Source organism: Anas acuta, chromosome 4 (assembly GCF_963932015.1).
Source record: "Anas acuta chromosome 4, bAnaAcu1.1, whole genome shotgun sequence".
Lineage (NCBI taxonomy): Eukaryota > Metazoa > Chordata > Aves > Anseriformes > Anatidae > Anas > Anas acuta.
The window spans coordinates 70,558,474-70,575,130 of NC_088982.1; the positions used below are offsets into that span (position 1 = coordinate 70,558,474).

Genomic DNA, 16,657 nt, shown 5'->3' on the forward strand with positions numbered 1-16,657 from the left:
TGTTTTAATATTGTGGGTCAATACTAATCATATAATCTCTAAGTTGTTTAATTAATATCAATTAGCACCTCCCATCAAGAGCTCATTTTCCTGCGTGAACATTGTTAATGTGATTTTCAGAATAAATCTACCTGCTCCCTCCCGCAGCTGTCTAGTCAACTTGCTTCACCAGAAAAGGTGCTTTATACAGCCACCGTAGCTTGCCATCTCCCACGATTTCATCAAGTATCCTGTCATATTTGCTTTTCTTAAAGCATTGGCCATTCAGCTGAGTAACATCACGGGAACCTGGTTTTCAATATAACAAAAACCAAAGTGCTGAGACAGCATAGGAGCGTAGGAGAAGCCCTTGCAAGCAGAAACAGCAGTCTCAGATAAATAAAAGAAAAAAAAAAGCACAGGAAGAATATAAGAAGCAAACAGATATAAATATATATCCTCTCATTCCTCTGATTTTAAGCTGACTTTTGTTTTTCCGAGCCTACCATTATTTTTTATACTGCCCACTGGCATAACTGCAGTGTTTAGCAAGGAATGCACCAGCGTAACAACATTTAAGTTCCTCCGATAAAGACCTCTGCAATCCCTTTACAGCATGGCCACTTAGCCTTGCATATCAGCACAAAAAATAACTGACAGAAATTAATATTCAAGATAGCATTATTTACAAAGAAAATACTTAGCTTCTAACATATTTTTTTTCAGAAGAAAACCAAACAAACAACAACAAAAAACTTAAATCTAGCTTCTGAAATTAAACTGGCTTTGCTAAACGTTAACCAGAATGCCACAAAATGTTTTTTACAAGCACACGTGAGCATGTAGGAACTTGCCCGGTGCTGTAGCAAAGGCAACGAGCGATGTCACATAAAACAGGTAGGGATTGCTCACTGTCATTTTCATGTGGGATCTAAGAGGGAGTGGACAGGAGCCAGCAGCCAGCACACTAAAAATGGAAAAGACAGCCGTCTGCGTGGTGCCTAGCCTAACTGGGGAGCACACCGGGGGTGCCGAGAGCTTCCAGTGGCTTACATCAGACAAATTCATAAGAAAAGAAATCCCTGGAGCAGCATCCCATAGCAAGACACCAGCTTTGCCCTTGCCTGGACAGCACATCCCACCTCTGCTTTCCCCTGGGTGCCCACCACGCACCCTGGCACCTCCTGCTGGGTGTGATTCCCACCAGCAGCTTTCTCGTGCACGCGTTCAGGTGAGGGCGAGATGAAAGGTGCTGCTGGAGGATACACGCTGCCCAAGCGACACGAAAAAGCACCACCAGAACAAAGCCTGTCAGCGGCAGCGAAAGCGAAATGAAAGGAAACAGAGACATGCGACCGATTTCTACATCATGGTTATAACCAAAGCGTTTGTTTCTCATCCCACTTCCTACTAGTATTTCACTATGAAGAGGACACCTGATAGATGTAACCAGCTTAAGCCACTCACAAACCACACGCTGCTTTTGTTGCTGCATTAGCGTAAACCAGGACTTTCCGTGCGGTCAACAGAAACGCAAACGGGGCAGCACAGGCAGCAGCTCTTACGCTCTCATACCTCTCTAACCAGCCCTGGAAACGTGGTTAACCTTACATGTGGTATGGCCTCCAGCACCGCAGCGCTAGCCATGACACAGCGAATGAAACAGCGTGGAAAAAGAAAAGCTGATATTCGTATTTTTTATACAGGAAAGTGATGCAAAAAGAGGTGAAGTGAGAGCTCGAACCCCGCAGAGGAAGCTTGAGACAGACCTGCCCAGCTCTCCTGGCTGCCTTTCCTCCGAGCGCTGCCCTACATGGGGCATCTGTGCCCTGCGTGCTTTCACCACATCCTCGCCTGCCCTTCGTGATCAGCTCTGCTGCAGCAGGTGTCCGTGCCTACTGGCTCTCTCCCAAAGGAATGTGAGCAATTAATACAAATACCCAAGGTTTCAGAAAAATGCCAGACGTGGGAGTTAACATTAACTAACCCCAGGAGGCTTTAACTCAGCCCAAAAGATGTTTACCCCAAGATAGCTGGAGAAGGTGTTACAATACAGTCCTTGGCACTTGCTTTATCTTAATCTTCCATGTTAAAAATTAAAGACTGTATTAATACAATGTCAGACTTATTTAATAGTACTCTTTTATCAAGTTGATATGATGGTAGCTAATTATTAAATGAGTTAATGTATGTCTTGTTATTTAATCTACCATGACTGATAATGAACTGTGTCAAATACTTATTACACACTCATTCCCTCTACACCTAGCTGACACTAACATGGCCCACAATTAAACACCGGTGCTCCTTCACTGCCAGGCACAATTATGCTGTCAAACATTATCCCAGAAGCTATTCTTTGGTCCTAAGTAGGAGATGTCATCTTCCATTTGTCTGGTCCCAGAAACTGCTCAAGAAAGGAGAAAACAAGGGAAAGCCTAATGGGAATTGGTCAAACTGGCTTAGACATGCCCAGAGGTAGCCAGAAGAACCAGTGTCGAATCAGACAAAGAGCGAAATAAATCCTCCCAGTTGGCTTGGAGCTTTCTGCTGCACCTCATTCTTGAGGAGATGCTGGGTCCACCACAGGAGATGGGTGATGGTGAAGGGTGAGCTCTCCTTCGCACCAGGCTTCTTCCTTCATGTCCTGTCAGGAGAGTGGTAACAAACACATCGCAGCAATTTTACCTGATAGTGACCTTCCTGCAGCCAGTCCAGCAACAGGCTGGGCCATCCCTGAAGCTTCACTGCAAGAAGCAGAGCTGCAGCCAGTCCAGACGTGGCTTTCAGTCACAGCACTGCCAAGCTTGAGGTTTCCTTCGACCACAAGAGGCCTGGCATTGCCATCAGACCAAGGGTGGCCACCCCTCACAAAGAGGCACCACCACAGGGCCACCCACGGGTGTTCAACCCTTCGTGAGCTACCACAAGGCCACCAAGGACTACCCAAAGCAGGCACATTTCTCGGCCTGTGCTCTCACTGCCACCGTTCATTCCTCCCTCAAACCAACATCAGCACCCCAAAAAAAATTGGTAAAATATCCAGCTACCCGCATCTTCAGCCAGACCACCCGGCCACCCCTGCTGGGGCTGCCATCAGGCCCTAGCTGAGCCCGAAGGTAGGAGGAGTGAACGCTGTTGTTCTGGAGCCAGGCCACTGCTCGTGGGGCCAGAAAGAGTGCAGGAGAAGAGGAAGAGCAAGACAGAAAGCTCAGTGTATCTGGTTTGCTTTAAGTGTTCTTGAACATCTGCTCTGTCAACACTAAAATAACAATTTCCCATCATGTTTTCAGGCAGCCTTCTATTGTGCTCACTTTGCTCGTTAAGAAATCCACCCTTCCCTAGCAGAACCCCCCGAAATTGCTCATCATCACCTTGAAACACAAAGATGGTGGTGAGATTTTGTCCAGAAAGTGCATTTTCTCAGCATTTTCTCAGCTGTACCGCTAGCTTATCAACCTGCCTCATGGTTTTGACTTTCTTTCGGGGAAGCTGGGATATCAAACAACTGACTTCATTGCTTAGTTATAGAGCTGGCTTCGGCTTGCATCCCCTTTCAAAACTCCCGGCCAGGGAAATGTTCTTGCCAGCAGCCTGAAAATCCCAGTTGTGCGTTAGCTTGTTAAGCGTGGGGATGTATGGGGTTTAGCAAGGCATTCCTGTCCCTGTGTATACGTCTGGAAAGCGTCCCCGTGGGTTTTCATGGGAATCTGAAACCTGGAAAATGAAGGTTTTCAGTTATTCACACACAATTCTCACTTCTCTGGAGAAGTTTGTATAGCATCTAGCAGAGTTAGGACAGATATTGACCAGGGCTTTGGGCCCCTAACTTGTAAGAAGGGCTTGCAAGATGTCAGGAGCATATTTATCCTACTTTATTTTTATTTCTTTTACTGGGAAAAATCAAGAATTAAGTAAGAGGGTACTTCATTTTATTTGCTGGCTTGCTCAGGGAAAAGGGCAAAACTCAGAATGTATAATATTAAAAAGAAATCATAACTTTAGTTCATAAAAAGTGTCAAGAAAAAGGTTTAGTCCTAAAAATGGAAGTTGTTTGTTTGCTCATCAAGAAGTCAATTGAAAATAAATTAAAATACAGCCTGTATAAGAAGTTTTTCCCACCTGCTTGTGAACGCCCAAGGGAAATTACCTGCAAATGCAGGAATACTTATACAGATCAAACAAAAGCACTTATCTATAATTACTGGACTTATCTGTTTGTCTCAGGACTAGCAGCAACAGCTCCCTTTGTTAGGAATAAATTTGGTGCTGTGATTTGTATTCCTTTCTTCTATCTCTTCCACCAAGATCATTCAGGAAGGATTCAGTTTATAAAAGAAAATGCTTTCCTCAACTTTACTAAATAAAGGCAGATTGGAGAGATTTGTCCAGGTAAACAAGGGAGAGAAAGAGAGATGAAAAACAGCCAAGAGCTCTTTAGAGATTCTCTTTTCTTTTAATAACTTTACAGCTGGACTTGCGAGTATCTCAAAGAGTTTGGAAGGTCTCCTGGGAAACTGCTCACATTTCTGCTATGTCCTGGCTCTTGTCCTACCTATTCAATAAATAATTATTAAAGTTTTAAGCATTCACAGAAGAAGCTTCCTGTTGCTACGACTGCACGGGGTCCTGCCAACTCGACAAGCCAACGCTGCGCCGATGATACGGCATCAAAGCCAGAGGATAATTATCCGGTTTATAAGAAGCTAAAGGAAGCGGGTGCCCCTGCTACCTTGTAATCGTTTGCTCTTGGCCAGTGGCCACGAGGACTCATCTCCCTCGTACGCTCCCAGGTTTGCAGCTTTCTCCTGGGAAAAGCTGTGCCCGTGCAGGCTGGCAGCAGCTGATGATGCTCTGCTAATTGTGCTGGAGGCAACTGGTATCGTGGGATGCAGGAGCTGCAGCGAGGGTCTCACACCCAGGCAGGCAGCTCGGAGGAAGGAGCTTGGAGGATGGAGGATGGTTCACCCAGGGGGTGAATCTGGTGGTGTGGGGATCAGATCTGTACATCCTAAGCCACAAAACTGCCGTTTCAGAGAGGATGTAATCGCTGGAGGAATTACTTCGTTAATCACCGGGGGACGGATCCATTATATATATGGAAAAAAAAGCTCTATCCGCAGGGCTCCCAAAAAAATCAATTTCTGGAAAGGGCCTGCTGTGGCTCTTTGGAACCGCTGTTGGCTTTAATGATTATTTCTAATTTAACACGGGGCGCACACTCCTCACACTTCCATCCATCCACTTCCTGGAGGTCGACCTGATGGCTGTGCCGGCATGAAATATTCAATGAATCCCAAATCAGCGTTGCTGTTACTTTCAGAGCGGAGACCCTCCCCTCATTGGGAGCTCCTGGTATAAATATATCTTTGCGTTGACCACAATGGACAGCAGACCACCAGCAACCCGCGGCGGTGCTCCTACAGCAGCTCCTTCAAGCAGAGGAGACTTTAGCTGAATGTCTGACCCGACCACAGCCACTAATGTGCATGGAGTACACACTTCTGCTCCCCTGTTTCGTGTCTGCAGCTAGAAAATGGGTTTGTTTGGTAAGAAAACGGGTGTCCCAGGTCCCTGTCCCATCGTGGCCAGGTGCTCCTCACCACCCTCCTGCTGCTGCAGCCTCTGCTGCGAGCCAAAATCCCCATCTGATGATGCAGCAGCGTCAAAAAAAATGGGATGCAGCTGCATCAAAACGAAGGCATCCGACAGCACGTCCTGTTTTGATGAAAGCCATAAGCGAAGGCTCTGGGGTTAGCGGCTGCTAGTTGAACTCCAGCTGCTGGAGGTCTCCCATCATTTTTTCCATACCCAGAGGCACAGACGGGTCTGCCTGAGAGCCAAGCAAAATGCTGGGGGAAAACAACCCCGAAGCCTGAGTAACAAAGACGAAGGGATCAAACACACTCTGCAGCTCTGTTTATCATCATCCCTCGAGTAACACCGCTCTTCAAAACGAAGCGCCGGGGCGGGAGTGAGCAACGTGATGCCATTCCCACTCTGCCAAGCCTTCCCGTGTCATTTCTACGCTTGCACCACATGGAAGAGAAGCCAGTGGGGAAAGAGCAAGATGGGAGGAAAACCTGGATCCCGATGGCCCTTGCGACTTCGCGTGCAGGCTTTTTCACATTTGCACAGGACCCTGAACAAGCCTGGACACAGCTGCAGCAGTCGGCGGGGCAGCTGATGCTACAACCCCGTAGTGCCCCATCCCGCAGCTCTCGGACACTCACCTGCCGGCATTCACACCTTGTTTCCCCCATCTGCAAAACCAAAAAGCAAACCACCGCGCACTGGAAGCATGCTTAGCCACATTTGGACCTTTCTGGTTTTACACATACACATCAATGTTGTGTACACAGCAAACGCTGCTGTGTGCTGTGCAAGTGTGATGTCAATATTTTCCCCTCTGAAGATACTGAAGCTAGCCTCTTTTTCTCAACTTTGGCTATTTTTGCTAATTTTTTTTTTTTTTTAATATGCAGGAGAGAGTATTTTAGGAAATGGTTTCTTCTGTTCACAGCTTTTCTTTTTTTTTTCGTTAGTAACCCTTTTTAAAATGCTGAGTACACACTTGCTCAGATAAATGTGTATCTGAACACACAGGCGATTATCTTATTTTCATATAATTAATTTTTTTGAGCTTGCATGTGCATTTCCTGATCGTTTGACCATGTAATAATTAATTAGCATTAATTATATTAGATTGCACCTTCAGAGTCTACACACACATTCAATTAGGAAGGCAGGCTTTTTACAGCACTCTTCTTTTCAGAGGGGGAACGGGGGCATCCGCAAGCTGTGAAAATAGTAGGAAAGGCAAATTTCACATCTGCTGGAGTGTTCTAGGAAAACGTTGCTATTTTTCAAGGTGTTTAATAAAGGTGCTTACTGAAGAGTAGGGGGCTCTCCGCCGGGCTGCCTTCTCCTTGCCGTGCACTGACCGCATTCAGCTCTTTGGGGCGCTTCGTTTCGGGGCATAAACCTGTGAGTGAATAAGAAAGCAATGAGTACAAACAGCCCAAACGGCGCTGCTCAGCAGAGAGGGAAGGGAAAGGTGGCCGGGTTCGCCTAGAAGACCGTCTGCAGAAGTCAGTGCCCCGGGGACCGACGCTTCTGCAGCGCTGGCATGAGCGGATGAATCATCTGGGGAACTGGAGAAAAAAAAATAGAGGAAAAAAAAAGAAAATATATAGAGAAAAAAAAGCTGTCTAGCCTGAGAGCATGCAGATGATGCTGGGGATGAATCATCTCCACCTGCCCTGACTCAGAGAAGAAATGGGGGGGTGCCGGTGCTGGCAGTGGGGTAGGGACACCCAGGCTCCCGAGGGGATGGGGACACGGCACCTCCGTGCCACCGGGTCTGCCCCATGTGCCAATAAGTGCCTGGGGTGTTTGTGCTGTGCATGTGCATACGTGGCTATGTGTAGCTACATCTCCCTGGGTTTGGACGGTGGTGCTGCCAGTGCCCTCCAGCACGGGGGCACGAAGCCGGGGGCAGCCTCACCCCAGCAGCACCAGGACACCTCGGTCCTGACGGCGAAGGGAGCTTTGCCTCCTCTTTCCCAGATGTTGTTGTTCTTTGCTCCTTTCCTGGAGGAAAACCGTGCTATTTCCGCAGCTTTTCCTCTTCCTCTCCCGTTTCCCCCTCTACCTTGCCAACAGCAGCCTTCCCAAAAATAGCGGGTGATTCCTCCTCGATATCGACAGCAGCTCAGCACGTTGGCTGGACACAAGCACCAGGACTGTGCCAACGCCAGCCCACAGCCCTGGAGCACGGGGGCAAGGGACACAGGGCTGGTTTGTGTTGGCTTTGATATGCAGAGAGCAACGCTTCCTCTACAGGACCGGGAGAAGCCATCGGTGATTTTACAGATCATCCGATGGCTGTGTTGTTTTTTTTTCCCCTACGTATATATTCTCAACACCTTAATGTTAAATAAATATGCTGAGGAAATGAACGACGACAACAGAAAAACGACACAGCAGGCTTAAATAGAGCAGAAAGCACCCGAAGGGGCTCCCGCTGTGCCGGGCAGGACGCGGCCGCATCTCTCCGTGGGGAAGCCTTACTCCAAATCCCCCTCCTGCGAGAGCAAGCCGCGCTGCCCTCCTGCATTACAGGGGTTAAAGCCCCTCTGGGATTTCTCCTCAGACGTTCAAGAGCCTGGATATTTCAATTAAAAGCTTTTCTCTGCCCTTGGGAGCCGGCGGATAAACCCGATGGCAGCAGGAGCTGCGCCGCGATGCGGCAGCCAGCCCCAGGTCGAAATCCTCCGGGGGCTGCCTCGGCGTGCCTGCAAACACCCCACTGCTGTCACTGCCGGCCTTTTTATTCCCAAATCCACACACAGCTAGGCTGAAGCTGCCAAGGAAAAGCAGGATCAGCACAACAGCGGGCACAAGCGTTTCGCAGCGATGAAAATCGGCGCAGGTTTTTGATCTGCTCCGGGAAGAGGAGCATCCCAAAAAGCCAGCCAATGCCTGCCCTAAAGGGCACTCCTGAAACTCCCCCATGCAGGGGCAGCTCCTCTCCCCCCCGTAAGTCATTGCCCTAAAACCAGCTTCATTTCCTTCCCTCTTCCATCCCTTGCAAACCCCTGGTGTTATTTTACCCCCCTCTCAGCAAGGAGAGCCTTTCCACGCTACAGCAAACTGCTCCAAAATGCTGATTTTGCAGCAGATCCCCTCTTTTGGGACCGCGTTGGGATTTCAGGGGTCACAATGAGACCTTGGAGCTGGCTGGTGGGGATGGAGAGGGCATCTCCCACAGTACTGGGTGCCTCACAGGGAGCCATCAGCCACCAAGACCTCAGGTCTCCTTCAACAATAATCGAGCATAAACAGCATCCCCTCCTTCCAGCCCCTTCCCCGGCTCCGTCTTTAAGTTTTTCCTACTTGCTGCTCGCAGCCTTGTTATTTTGGCAGGGCCCCAGGTTGCTGCCACCTGCCAGCTCCACCTCTGCAGCCCGGCCAGCCCTCCGTGCTTCGCTTGGTCTTCATCCCTCACTGATGCTTTGCTGATGCATTGGTTAAAAACCACAAATTCCTTGAGATTATTGGATCAAGAGCACACAGCAGCTCTGCACGCAGACACGGGACCCACCTTCCTCGTGGCAGCCCCGTGGAGTTGGGAGCAAAGCATCAACTGGGTTAAATAGCACAGATTTATATACATACACACGTTTATCATGCCACTAATCTAACGCAGAGGATGGATGGATGGATGGATGTGGAAGGTCGCTGCCCCCTCGTGAGAGAGGCCCTGCACGGAGGAGAGCCAGCCACGCCGCTGGTTCGGTCCCGTTAATGCAATTAGCACCGATTAACATGGGTGACTAGATGTGAAAGACGAACGCACCTCGCTGTTTCTGTCCCACCCACGTTTATTAATTTGAGCCCTGCCCTTCCCAGAAACTTGCTGCTCCCCTGACCTCGCTCAGGCAGAGCAGCCCCAATTATTTTTGTTGTTTGAGGATGAATTGAGAAAAAGCTCTGCTTGCTCTTAAAAATCAGAACCTTTTAGCAGGAATCTACCTTTAGCCACTGTCTGGGGCGTTTTGCTTGGCCGTTGTCTGCCAGGTCAAGGAACTCACAACTACTAAAAGTGTTTTCTGCCATCCCCTCTGCGCCCCGAGCATCTTCTCCAAGGTCCATAGATGGTTCTCCTGGTGTAGGACCCCCCTTTGCCCTTTTCCCTAAGCGAGCCGTGCCCCTCTGCCCATACACCAACCTGTGGCTTGTCCCCCAGGCCTCCGGGCACGTTGTGCTGCTGCAGCTCTGCTGGGCTCCCAACGCTTCCTGTTTATTTTCCGTACCTCTGGCACAGCTTCTGAAGGAATTAAAGACAAATCTGTTTATCTTCCCTAAATCCCTCTGCCGATACAGGCACGTTAGTCGCCTTTTTACAAATGGAAAAGCAGGGCTGAAAGCAAACACTTCGTACAGGGGATTCCCTCGCTTGAGATGCCCTGAAAGCATCCTGAATTTTCTGAAGCTGCCCTCTACAGCCCTTAAGCTGCTTCAGTCCGGGGCCCTCTGATCGGTGGTGGCCTCGACATCCCCCATTGCACAGCAATCACTTTTTAAGACACCTGTAAGACATGGGCACAGGTGTTTTTTTAACTTGTCCATCCAATTAGTGTGTGTGATGCATAACTGCACGCACAAACGCTCCCGCTGCCAAGTGGCAGGCTGCTTTTGAACTGACGCTTTGCCTGTGAAACGTCCCAGCCGTGCACTGAGGATGGTTTCACCCAGGGAAAGAAGGAGCACAATTTCATGGAGAACCTGAAGCTGTTCCCCCAAATACCTGCCTTTTGGTAGGACCCTTGACTCCGCGCATGTAATGGTTTGAAGCTGAAATTGCTGCCTTTTCCTTTTCACTGCTTACAGAGGCAGAAACCCACCTGGTCTGCCTGGCAGAATCGGCTCCAGAGCAGTGCCTGGTTTAAGTGCCTTTTCAGAGAAGCTGCACGTTCTCCTTTTGCAGCTTTTTTTGAAACACACGCACAGCTTCAGGCTGGGAACAGCACGTTCAGGAGGTGAATGAGGCGTTCTTTCTTTTTCTTCTCCCCTTTTTTAGTTCCTGTGGATACCTCAAGAAGCGAGCAGGTCTGGTGGATGCACGGTCCGGAGCTCGCTGCTCCATCACACAGACACGCAGGGCGTGCTTTCTTCTCTGGATTTTAAGAGACCTGCTGCGGGAGGCTATGGCTTGGGAGGATGGCCAGCCCTGGGCCGAGGTTTAGGATTTTAAGCCTAAACATTAGCAGCAACCACGCTGTTTCATCGTCTTTTTCCCCCCAGCTCTGTTAGGGTGAGGATTTGGGGAGGTTTTAGGTCACTTGGCGCTGCGGTCAAGTTCAGGCACTTGTTCCTCCCCGTTCGACAGGCAGAGACGTGGCAAGATAAAATGGGTCAAGTCTTCTTGTTCGATAAAATGTGTGGAAGCCAACGGGGCTGCTCCAGGAGGGAGCTCGGACCCGCACCTCTCCCCTTGGGCTGCTCCCAGGCAGCAGCAAACCCGCAGCGTGCAGCGAGCCGCGGCAGAAAGCAGCTGGTTTGGAAGCCAAAAGGTCCTGCGGTCTGTCAAAACGTGGCAGGACTACGGGAGGGCAGCGGGTCAATGAGGAGGCTTGTAGGTCAAGAGAGCTTAGCAGCACCGCGCCGGGAAGGGGAGCGCGCCCGGGGTGGTGGGAGGCTGGTTCAGCTCCGGGTTTCATCCAGCCGGGTGATTACAGCGGGTTGTGATCAGGGCAGGGAAGTTCAAAACAAAACAACATAAAAAAAAAAGAAGAAAAAAAAAAAAACAACCAGGAGGGTGAAAGAAGAGAATAGAGAAGCGAACCACACCTATGACAGGAAGCATGTAAAAAATGCACGCTTCTCCCACACTCGTACGTGCAGGTCAGATACGCACGAGTTGTCTCCTTCTTATCTCGAGCACAGGAGCACGGGCAGAACAGCAGAGAATCCCGTCTCGGCGTAAAAACCCCGCTGGTAGCTTCGGGGTGCTTGGCGGGTTGTTGGTTTTCTTTTTTTTTTTTTTTCTTTCACCTCACCCACCCAGCTCGCCAGCTGCTTGCTTGAGCAAAGGGCTCAAAGCCGGCGGCGCAGGGCAGGGTCCAAAAACCAGGTGCCAAATGCAGGAACCCTTCTTTTGGCTGGGACGGGCTCAGGCTGTGCCAGGGGGGGTCGGCTCGCTGCAAACACGGTGGAAAAGTGGCTGGGGGAGGCCTGGCTGGTGCTGAGCAGAGGGAGAAGGAGCAGGGGATGGAGGTGAGCCGTCACGGAGCCTGCTGAGCGCAGGGAGCCGCACTTTGCACCCGAGGTGTCAGCTGGATGTGCCACGCCGGGGGGGAGGGAAAAGCAACCCCGGGATGAAGACTTAAAGGAGTTTGAAACGCCGGCTGAAGCCTGCTGGAGAGCAAGCAGGTGCTGTGAAGGCACAAACACACACACAAAAAAAAGTGGCAAGATCCAGAGAGACCTTGCCCATTCTTTGTGTCGTTTGCTCCTCTGGAAAGAGACAGCCCAAGCTTATTTGCACAGGTTTGGGCTGTGCGAGACGCTGCCCAAGTCAGGTCCACGGAAGCAAACACAAAGACCTTTGTCTCCAAAAGCCGTGTATTTCCATACGGGGCAGGGCACGCGGGCCAAAACCCTGGCACCACCTGGGGCCCGAAACGGCACCGGCAGCACGACCAGGTTAGGGTGGGTGGCAGGGGGAGCCTCGCACCTCCGGGCGGCTCCTGGCAGCCTCTGCAGAAATTAAAGCAAAACCAAAACCCGGGCAGCAACCCGTGATGCGGAAAGCAAATCACTTCTGCGACCACTCGAGCTTCCTAAAAAGCGCTCTGCCCTGCTCGCCCTGCGGCTGGGCCAGGGCCGCGGGGAACCGAGCGGCCTGTGGGGTGGGGTGGGGTGGGAGCACCCTGCGGCCCCAAAAGGCCCTCCTTGTCCCCAAAGTGCCCGCCCAGGTAGAGCCGCTCCAGTTAGGGCACCCAGGCGGTGTTTTGGGAGCCCGAGGGCATGGGTTTGGCGGCCCCTCAGTGTCTGGGGCAGCAGGAGGCCAAGCTGGGGTCTGACACCTGCTGAGGAGGCCGAGGGAGATGCAGGGAGCTGGGTCTTGCTCGGGGGGTTGTCCTGTGGGGAAAATGCAGGAGTTTGTTTGTTTTGTTGTGTTTTTGTATGGTTTTTCAATAGCCAACGTGTTACCCAGTGACACTGCCCGCTTCTCAGGTGGTCTGGTGGTGAGGGGCTGCTGGACCTGGGGGGATGCACGGCCCCTGGGGGTGGCCTGCTGGGGGCAGGAGAAGGAAAAGGGGTCGAAGAAAAAAAAAAGGAATAAAAAAGAAAAGAATGAAAGAAAAAACAAGAAATGAAAAGAAATAAAAAAGAAAAAAGAAGAAAAATGAAAAAAAAAAAGAAAAATGAGAAAAGGAAAAATTAAAAAGAAAAATTTAAAAAGAAGAAAAATGAAAAAAGAAAAAATAAAAAAAATAAAAATTAAAAAAAAAAGGTAAAAGAAAAAGGAAGAAAAAGAAAAAGGAAGAAAAAGAAAAAAAAGGAAGAAAAAGAAAAAAAAAGGAAGAAAAAGAAAAAAGGAAAGATGAAAAAAGGAAAAGGAAAAAATAAAAGAGGAAAAAAGAGGAAAAAAGAGGAAAAATGGGAAAGGGAAATAAAAAACAAAAAATCAAAAAACAAAAAAGTCAGAAAAAAAGCAAAAAAAGGAGAAAAAGAGAAATGAAGAAGGGAAATAAAGCAAAAAAAGCAAAAAAAAAAAAAGGAGAAAAGCCAAATAAAAGGACAAAAGTGAAAAAGAAATGAAAAATGAAGAAAAATAGAGAAAAAAAGGGGGAAAAAAGAAAAAAATGCTAAATAAAAAAGAAAAAAGGAAAGGAAAAAAAGAAAAAGGGGAAATAAAAAGAAAGAAGAAAAAAAGAAAAAAGAAAAAAGAAAAAAGAAAAAAAAAAGAAAAAAAAGAAAAAAAGAAAAAAGAAAAAAAGGACAAATAAAAAGAAAAAAGGAAGAAAACTAAAGAAAGACGGAAAAAAGGTGGGAGGGGGGAAATAAGAAAGGGGAAAAAAAGCCAAATAAAAATGAAGAGAGCAAAAGAAAAAGAAAAAAGAAAAATGGAAGAAAAAAAGGAAATAAAGCAAAAAAAAAAGGCAAAGAAAAAAAGGCAGAAAAAAAAAAAAGGCTGAAAAGCCCCCAAAAAAGGCTTAAAAGCCAAAAAAAAAAAAAAAAAAGGCTGAAAAGCCCAAAAAAAGGCTTTAAAGCCCGAAAAAAAAATGTTTAAAAGCCCGAAGCAAAGGGCAACCGTGGGCAGAGCCCCGCGGAAAGCCCCTGGGGCCGGAACCGGGGCGGGAAGGGGAAGGGGAAGGGAGGGGGGGGGGGTCCAGGCGCGTGCCCGCGCTCGTGCCCGCGCCCGCCCCCGCGGCCGCGCGGCCGTCGGAGAAGGAGGGGAAGGGGGGGTGGGGGGGGGGGAGCGGTGCGCGCGCGGGGCGGCGCGCGGGGCGGTCGCCGACGTCAGGGCGCCGCGTGCCGCTGGGTGCGGGGTCCCGGCGGGCGCGGAGCAGAAGGAAGCAAGATGGCGGCCCTGTAGGAGCGGGCAGCGCGGCGCGGCGCGGCGCGGGGCGGTGCGGGCTGCCCGGCGGCTGGGCGGAGGGACGGCGGCGCAGGTCAGGGCGGCTGCCGGCGGCCGTGCGGGGCCGGGAAGGAGGAGGAGGAGGGAGGGAGGGAGGGAGAGAGAGGGAGGGATTTGAAGGGGGAGAGGGGCGCGGGGAGGGACGGGGCGGCCGCGGGGGGTGGTCGCCGAGGAGCCCCCAACATGGCGGCCGCCGGAGGGAGGGAGGCGCCGGGGGGGCCCCGCGGCTTTGTCCGGGCGGGGGGCGCCGGCAGCCGGGGCCCGGCTTTGTGGCGCTGCCGGCCCCGGCCCACACAAAGGCGGGGTTGGGGGGGGGGGGGGGGGGGAAGCGAAACCCGCTCCTGGGGGGCGAGCCTCGCCGCCTGCCTTCCCCTTTTTCCTTTTTTTTTTTAATTTTTTTTTCATTTTTTTATTATTTTTTCCCTTTTTTGTGTGTTTTTCCCTCTTATTTTGCTCCCCGCCTTGCTACGAGCCTGCTGTGCGCACAACGTGGCTGCGGGGGGTGGAAAACGGGCAGCTGGGGGGGGGGGGGGGTACCCCCCCCCCAAAAAAAAAATAAATCGAAAAATCAACAACAACAACAAAAAACACCCAAAAATGTCCCTGTGGGGGCAGAGGGGACGGACCCCGAGCCGCTCCCCTGAGCTCGGCGAGCCCTCCTCACAAGGGCAGCTCCCCGTGATGATGCACGCAGAGCGCAGCCTTCCTCCCCCTCCTCCTCCTCCTCCTCTTCTTCATCCTCCTCCTCCCGCTGCCCAGGAGGCAGAGGGGTGCTCCCCGGCTGAGTGCAGCAGGGGGGGAGCTGTCCCAGCCCCTCTGCTCCTGTCTCTGTGCCTCCCCGGCACTTTCTCCGGGGGCTCGCTCAGCCCCCGGGGTCGTGTAGGAGGCTGGGTGGAAGGTGGCGAAACCGACACCGCGCTGGCCGTGGGTTATAAATCACCCCTCCTCTGATCGGCTGGGAGTCGGACGGATTTGCCCAAGTGATGTGCGATGAAGGCACCAGCCCCTTTTATCGGTAGCCGCAGCAAACCACCGCGTTTGTCTGAGCCCTTCGGGCTGCTGGCCCCGCAGCCGTCCTCACCTTCCCCCAAACTCCTCGCCCTCTCGGTGGGCTTCCCCTTTCTTTCCCTCGCCGCCTCCAAAACTGACTTCTCTCACCCCTGCGAGTAAAGGTAAGCCTGTGCTGTTTATGTACAGTTTTCTGCTTGCTTGTGAATCGTGGTTAAAGCTCTGTAACTGAGAACAGTCACAGAACAGTTCTCAATAGACTGTCACGCTACTTCGTTCAGCTTTCTCTCAAGCAGGCAGCACTCAGCAGTTGCTGCTGTCCTCCAGGGCTTCAGTTCCCTGGTGCTAAATATCCGATACTTTTTTTCCCCCCGAAAAGACTCAGCTAAAGCTGGGAATGAAACATTGATACTGTATTGCTACATCTGTAGCAACTGTGCCAGTTTTGTGTATTTCTTCTCCTGCTCCCCAAGTATTTCCTTTCCATTATACTCCTGTCTGTTGTGCCTTGAAAACGCCGGTGAATCTAGCAGGGCAAGAACTTTTTGGTCTGCCAGACTTGCTGCTGTTAATGCTTTGAAAGAACGTGCGTGTCTGGGATATCTTCCTGCAAAAAACTAGCAATTTGGAACCAATGTAAATAAATTGCTGTTGGGCAATATTTTGACTCTTACTCGGTGTCATGGAAAGTGTAGTGCGAACCCTGCCAGGGGAGTCAGAAGACATTTAAATCTAGCAGCCACGGTGCAGGGGAAGGGGAAAAAAAGGGAGGGCAGAGAACTGAAAAGTCACGGTGTTCAGGTGGCGGGACTGAGCTGCTGCTCTCCAAATGAAGTACTCAGAAGTCACGTTTCAGTGGAAATAGTTGTCTCGTTTGGGGGAGTGACACCGAGAAGCTTTGCAAACGCTTCCAGGGACCTCAGAAACCGGTTTTGTGTTGCCTGTTTCAGAATTAATTGTTAACAAATATTCAAAATAATCAGAGGTTGCGCTGGAGACGCTGAGGCTCCTGCATTTGCCAAGCTATCTCCGCTCGTAGTAAGGCTTTGAACGAGGACTTTAGCATTGTGCTGACTCCTGGCCTTTGGCCAGGGAGACTGGCATTGTTGTGATAGAGCGCGCACGGTCCCAGCCTTTGGCATGTCAACATTGTTTAAAGAACACGACGCGTGTGCCTGCTGAGGAGCTGTGTTACGATGGACAGGCTTCCAAGGTCTCTCGTTGGCACTGGCGCTGCGGTGGGTGACGGGAACGGGAGGTTGTAAATGTTTTGGTTTCTGTGTGCGGGATCGGGAGGCTCCGGCTGCTGCCGGGGGTGAAGGGACCATCCTCTCACCCCAAGCACTTCAGGTGCTGGTGGGATGCAGTCCCACTCGCGGTTCCTTTATAGGTTTGTAACAGCCAAATGGTTCCATGGGGAAAAAATATGTTTTGGAGCAAAGCTGCTGCTCAGATGTTGAGAAACGTGAGGTTTGGGTTGGAACGATGTAACCGTCCCTGTTTGGGACTATCAGGAGT

General features: G+C 50.5%; 1 protein-coding gene across 2 annotated transcripts in view; it reads left to right on the top strand.

The window, feature by feature from the left end:
• Positions 1-13,989: 13,989 nt before the first annotated feature.
• The window catches only part of TET2 (tet methylcytosine dioxygenase 2), a 70,290-nt gene continuing 67,622 nt past the window's right edge, over positions 13,990-16,657 (top strand). Inside the window, exon 1 of one of the 2 annotated variants that reach the window (XM_068681876.1) lies at positions 13,990-14,165. The gene's annotated coding sequence lies outside the window, so the exon portion shown is untranslated. Of the gene's footprint in view, positions 14,166-14,472; positions 15,304-16,657 lie in introns of those variants that run through there. The other variant, XM_068681875.1, reaches the window with a different exon arrangement.